At 38.8% G+C, this 6,588-nt stretch overlaps 1 pseudogene; it reads left to right on the top strand.

Moving 5' to 3' along the window:
- Positions 1 to 4,603: 4,603 nt before the first annotated feature.
- Positions 4,604 to 5,229, top strand: LOC124961257 (60S ribosomal protein L13-like; annotated as a pseudogene).
- The last annotated feature ends 1,359 nt before the right edge of the window (positions 5,230 to 6,588 follow it).

Below are 6,588 nucleotides of genomic sequence, written 5' to 3'. Positions count from 1 at the left end.
GCCAAAATAAACTATTCTTCCTCTACATTGTTCTTGTCAGTCTTTTGATCACAGCAATGGAAAAGCTGATCATAATAGCATTCTAAAGACATTTTTAGACCTCTCTTGATTTTAGACATACAAGTATCTGATTCTTAAAAATCGCCCTATGAGTATATAAGATCTGAATAAAATCATATGTGTCTAAATATTTTTAAAAGCATATTTTTCAAGTACAACAATTCTCAAAGTAGCTCTTTGAGGAACTCTGTCATCTGTTTGCTGTAATAAAGCTGCTATGCAATTTCCAAAAACTGAAATTTCATGTCTGCCTATAATAACTGTGATCAGATATGAACTGAATGCAAAACAATAGTAATCAATAGAAAACACAAGCTCTGGGCTTGCTGCAAATGAAAGTCATAGGGCACAAAAACTTCTCTTTGGCATAGTTACTCCTGTTGGGGAAAAGATTAATGCTAAATAAATCATTCACTGCCTTGCCCAGGGTCAAAAATGCCCTTTTCCAGAACTGTGTAAATATTGAAGAGGAAATATGAAGCTTCAAGTCCTCATTTGGTCACCAACCAATCATTCCAAACACTTTGTCTCCTCTCTAAACTTCTTACCATTTATTCTCACAGTAAATCATACCATATATTTTTTTTTTACTCTGTACTTTTCTTCTTGCTACATTCTTATATGGAATTGCTAGTCAAGGCCCATAGAGTATACTAACCTCTCATGACTTTGGCATTAGCACAATGAAAGTAAGAAGTACATTAATTCATTCAGTGGATATTTATTGCATACCAATGATATGCCAGGTATCACATGGGGTGGCCCTGACCATGGCAAAGAAAACACTATCCTATCCTCAGACAACTGTTATCTAGAGAGAGAGAGAGAGACAAAGGCAAACGGCTGGAGGGTGTGATAGAGCATAAGCTTAGCACAAGGACCTGGGTTCAAGCCCCAGCATCTACGAGAAAGAGAGAGAGAGATAACTAAAGATGTAGGTACCATCAAGTAAGCCAAGTTTGGGAGTCCTAAGAGCATATTTGGATAAAGAAACTGTGGTATGTACACACAATGGAATACTATTCAGCCATAAAAAGAACAAAATTATGGCATTTGCAGGTAAATGAATGGAGTTGGAGAATATCATGCTAAGTGAAATAAGCCAATCCCAAAAAAAACCAAAGGCCGAATGATTTCTCTGATAAGTGAATAATGATACATAATGGGGGGAGGGAGGCAAAAATGGAGGAAGGATGAATTGTATAGATGAAAATGAGGGGTGGGGAGGATGTGGGGGGAAGGAAAGATAATAATGAGACAAACATCATTACCCTATGTATATTTATGATTACACAAATGGTGTCACTCTACTTTGTGTACAACCGGAGAAATGAAAATTGTACCCCATTTGTGTACAATGAATCAAAATAGTAAAAAATAAAAATAAAAAAGAGCATATTTGGAGGAGATTGAGCTGGTGTAGAGTCTTGGAATGAGCCCCCCCCCCCCCTTTTAAAGAGCTCTTCATTAGGGTAATGGCAGTACTGATGGAGGGAAGTGCCTGCACTGGCTGCTTATCTGTCATGCAGAATGAATGTGAAAGCCTGGATAAATGATTTTGTGTAAAGGGTGTGGGAAAAGGAGGAAGGTCAAGGAATTCCTGCATTTCTAGAATAGTCAACTCAATGTAGGCTAATCATTCCAGAGTGGTGACTCTCAAAAGTGTGGACAAGCAACAGCAGTTGCTGATGAACTGATGAAAATGCAGATTCCCAGGTCCCACCCCAGAACATTCAATGTTGGAATGGGAACCAGTGACTTGTGCATTAGCAAGTGCTCCAGGTGATTGTAGTGCATACTTGAGTTTGAAAATCAATGTTTTAGCACATGGATCTTAAGACCATTTTGCTAATATCCCAAAAAATATTCAAAAAACTATATACCATTCACATCCTTTAAATTTGGCACCTAAATATTGACTTTGTAAGTATAGTTACAAAATATATAAATTCTAACACAATAAAACTATTTTTAAAATACATTTGATTAAATTAAAAGGTTCTTAAGCAGTTTGATACCCTTTATAACACATTTTTTAAAATGAACAAGTATCCCACTCCTTGTTTTATACCCAAAGGACTTAAAATCAGCACACTACAGTGATGCAGAAGCAGCCACATCTATGTTTATAGCAGCTTAATTCACAATAGCTAAACTATGGAACCAGCCTGGGTGCACTTCAATAGATGAGTGGATAAAGAAAATGTGATACATATACACAATGGAATGCTGCTCAACCATAAAGAGAAATTAAATTATGGCATTTGCCAGTAAATGGATGGAACTGGAGACTACTATGATAAGCAAAATAAGCCAATTCCTAAAAAACAAAGGCCTAAATCTCTGATATGTGGATGCTAACTCACAATAGGTGGGTGAGCTGTAGAGAAGAATAGAAGTACTTTGGATAGACATAGGGGAATAAAGGGAAGGTAGTAGGAATGGAAATAGGAAAGATAGTATAGTTAATCAGACATTACCTTTCTATGTGCATATATGAATACACAACCAATGTAATTCCACATCATGTACAACCAGAAGAATGGGAAGTTATACTCCATATATGTATAACATGTCAAAATACATTCTACTGTCATGTACAATTAATAAGACCAAATTTTTCTTAAAAAGATAAAAAAAATAAGCAACGTCCATTTTGGGAGGGTGCTGGGAATCAAACTCTATAGTCTGAGGAAATTTGCTTTTGTCTAGCTATTTTGATAGTAAGTGTAAATTTGAAGCATTCTGTCACCCTCTGCTTTCTCTCTTTTCCCTAAAACTTTGTATTCTGTTTATTCAGCATTTATTGAACTCCTACTGTGTGCCAAAGCAGTATGGCAAGCAATACAAATTAAATATAAAATAAAATATTATTCCTGTACTCTGAGATATTACTGTATGGTACAAAAGAGAAAAATGGAAAGAAAAAGGAAGGAAGAAAGAAAGAGAGAGAGAGAGAGAGAGAGAGAGAGAGAGGAGAAGAAGAAGAAGGAGAAGAAGGAGAAGGAGGAGGAGGAGGAGGAGGAGGAGGAGGAGGGAGGGAGGGAGGGAGAAAGAAAGAAAGCCACACTGTTTTGATGTATATAATTTTAGAAGTTAGAAAGATTGAAGAAAGTGTTGATTGACTCTAAAAGATAAAGAGGTATTAAATACCAAAGGTTTTATTCTGTTTTGCCTCAGAAGCAATTTTTTTTAATGCAGGATTGAACTGAGGGTCTCATGCTGGCTAAGCATTGTACTGAACCATTGAACTGTATCCCCAGCCCCAGAGAGTCAATTTTGTATGTACCAAGAAGGCTTATATGTATCAAGATTTTTTAAAATTTATGTTAACTGATTAAAGTCACAAATTCAAACCCTTAGTTCTCCCTAATGTTTTTAGGTCCTTAACATAATATTCTTTTGCAGAGTGGCAGGGGGTAGCTGTGAATTGAACCCGGGGGGGGGTTCTTTACCATTGAGCTACATCTCCAACTCTTCTTATTTTTTTAAATTTTGAGACAGGGTCTGGCTAAGTTGTTGAGGCTGGCCTCAAACTTGTGATTCTCCTCTCACAGCCTCATAAGGATATGCCCCATTACACCTGGTTTTTTTCTTTTTCTTTCTTTCTTTTTCTTTTTGTTTTCTTTTCTTCCTTCAATTCAGGATCTTGTAAAGTTGTCCAGGCTGTTCCCCAACTCCTGGGCTCAAATTTTCCTCCTGCCTCGGTCTCCCAAATAGCTGGGACTATAGGCATGGGTCACTGGGTTGGAGTCCAAAATTCTTAGTCTATTTTATTTTATTTTTTATTTTTTTTAAATAATTTTTTTTAGTTGTAGATGGACATAATATCTTTATTTTATTTTTTCATTTTTGTGTGGTGCTGAGGATCAAACCCAGTGCCTCACGCAAGCCAGGCAGGCGCTCTACGACTGAGCCACAATCCCAGTCCTATACTCTATTTTAAATAACCATTCATTGTCAATTCTAGGAGACCACTTATTAATGCTAACCTGGGCTCGTTTACAAACTTTAGGCCTTTAATCTTTAAACTTTATTGGCAAATTTAATATTTTTTATTTCCTTCAAAAATATTTCAATTTAATAAACAAAACCTCCCTGAGTATTAGGTAATTACTAAAAATGTGAAATGTAACAACTCAACCTTTTTTGTATGCCTGTGGTGCTAGAAATTGAACTCAGGGCCTTGCACGTGCTAAGCAAGTGCTCTACCATTGAGCAATATCTCTAGCTCTTCTTTCATATCACTTTGAGACAAAATCTCACGAAGTTGCCCCAGCTGGCCTGAAACTTTCAGTCTTCTTGCCACAAGCTAGGAATGCAGACATGTACCAGCACACAGGGCCACATAGAACTTTTAAATACAATGAGATATAAGTCAACATAAATGTTCCCACTTAGGAAGATTTCAAGTCAACATCACAAGGTTAAATCAATTAATCAAATTTGCATATTAGAGTTAAAAGGATGAAGGCCAATGTATTTTGTACATTAAAAATAAACAAGGCCACTCTCCCGTCCAGCGCAGGAGGCGTAGGCAGCCATGGTGCCCAGCCGGAATGGCATGATCCTGAAGCCGCACTTCCTCAAGGACTGGCAGCAGCGCGTGGCCACGTGGTTCAACCAGCCGGCCCAGAAGATCCGCAGGCACAGGCCCGGGCAAGCGAAAGCGTGCCGCAGTACCCCGCGCCCTGCCGTCTGGACCCATCTGGCCCACAGTGAGGTGCCCCACGGTGCGGTATCACACCAAAGTCCGAGATGGCAGGGCTTCAGCCTGGAGGAGTGAGGGTGGCAGGCATCTCTGTGGACCCCAGGAGGCGGAACAGATCCACCAAGTCCTTGCAGGCCAACATGCAGCCGCTGAAGGAGTACCGCTCCAAGCTCATCCTCTTCCCCAGGAAGCCCTCTGTCCCCAAGAAGGGAGACAGCTCTACTGAAGAACCCAAATTGTCCACCCAGCTGACAGGACCAAGAATGCCTATCGAAACGTGTACAAGACGGAGAAAGCCAGAGTCATCACCGAGGAGGAGAAGAAGTTCAAGGCATTTGCCAAGTCTCCGCATGGCTCATGCCAATGGCCAGCTCTTTGGCATCCGGGCAAAGAGGGCCAAGGAAGCTGCAGAACAGGACGTCGAAAAGAAAAAAATAAAGTGCTGTGGGGCCTTGTAATAAATGTTCTCGGTGAAGCTAAAGCTGGGGCCCCTGTGCTCTGCCTCCACGTGCAGCGATCAACCTGTGGTGGGTCAGACTGTGGGCTGTGGTGCTGGGTTCTCGGAGGCTGCCCAGACCCTGCATGGCCATATTTTTTTCTGTGTGTTGATGTCACATCTCAAGACTTAGATTGGGCACTTGAAAAAATGAAATGAAATGAATAAATAAAATGAAATAAAATAAAAAACATGAAGGGGCTAGGGTGTAGTTCAGCAGTAATGTGCTCACCTAGCATGCTTGAGGCCCTGGGTTCCATCCCCAGCACTACACATACACACAAAGGCATAAGTACATTTCTTTTTTCAAAAACGCCTGGGGATGTAGTTTTCTGGTGGATGCAAAAATTGTTACAGAGCACATAACTATAGTATGATTTGGTTTTTCTAAATATTTAGAATCTTTTTGAAACTAAGAAGATGCTTACTCACTGAGAAGACAGTTATACACTTCAATGTTGATTCATTGATTATAACAAATGCACCATTGTGGTGAGAGATGCAGAAAATGGGGAAGTTTGGGAAGTTGGGCATTAGTGGGAACCCTGTACTTTCTGTTCTATACTGCTGTGCACTTAAACAGCTCTAAAAGACACAGTCTGCTAATCAAAAGAAAGAGAATGAATCTGGAGAGTTCTCTTGAAAACAGTTACTATGTCTGTTAATAGGAGATTTTGGTTGGTATGTTACATATCCATCCAAACACTCAATTCCATCTCTAATTGCTCTGTCAGTGAATTCATAACTTCAAGAGGTAGGCCATATTCCTGTGTTCAAGGTATACATATAGCCTAATTCTTGAGTATCTTAGAAAATTCTATAATATATGCTAGTTGGTCGCTTGATTGGATTTTTTAAAACTTTAGTTTTTAAGATAAGACAAAAGGCTGGAGTTGTAGCTCAGTGGTAGAGTGCTTGCCTTGCACATGTGAGGTACTAAGTTTGATTCTCAGCACCACATAAAAATAAATAAAGGCATTGTGTCCATATACAACTAAAAACATTTTTTTAAAAAAACATAAATCCATGTTTGTCAGGTATGGTAGCATGTGCCTATAATTCCAGCTACTCAGGAGGCTGAGGAAGGAAGATCTTTTGAGCTCAGGAATTTAAGGCCAGTCTGGGCAACATAGCAAAAATTCTACCTCAATTTAAAAAAAAAAAAAAGTGTTATTTCTTGGAATCTTTTGTGTTTCAGAAGATTTTTCTCTGCCTAGTAATTTTAATTTACAAGTAATTTTAGCAACCTTATCTCTCAACTCTTAAAGATTCCAAAAGAGATATGAACAAGTAATTGTACTGTATGGTAAAATATTAAATT

The sequence above is a fragment of the Sciurus carolinensis genome, chromosome 12 (assembly GCF_902686445.1).
Source record: "Sciurus carolinensis chromosome 12, mSciCar1.2, whole genome shotgun sequence".
Taxonomy (NCBI): Eukaryota; Metazoa; Chordata; class Mammalia; order Rodentia; family Sciuridae; genus Sciurus; species Sciurus carolinensis.
The sequence above is the reverse complement of the archived record's forward strand: the minus strand, read 5'-3'. Positions and strand labels throughout refer to the sequence as shown.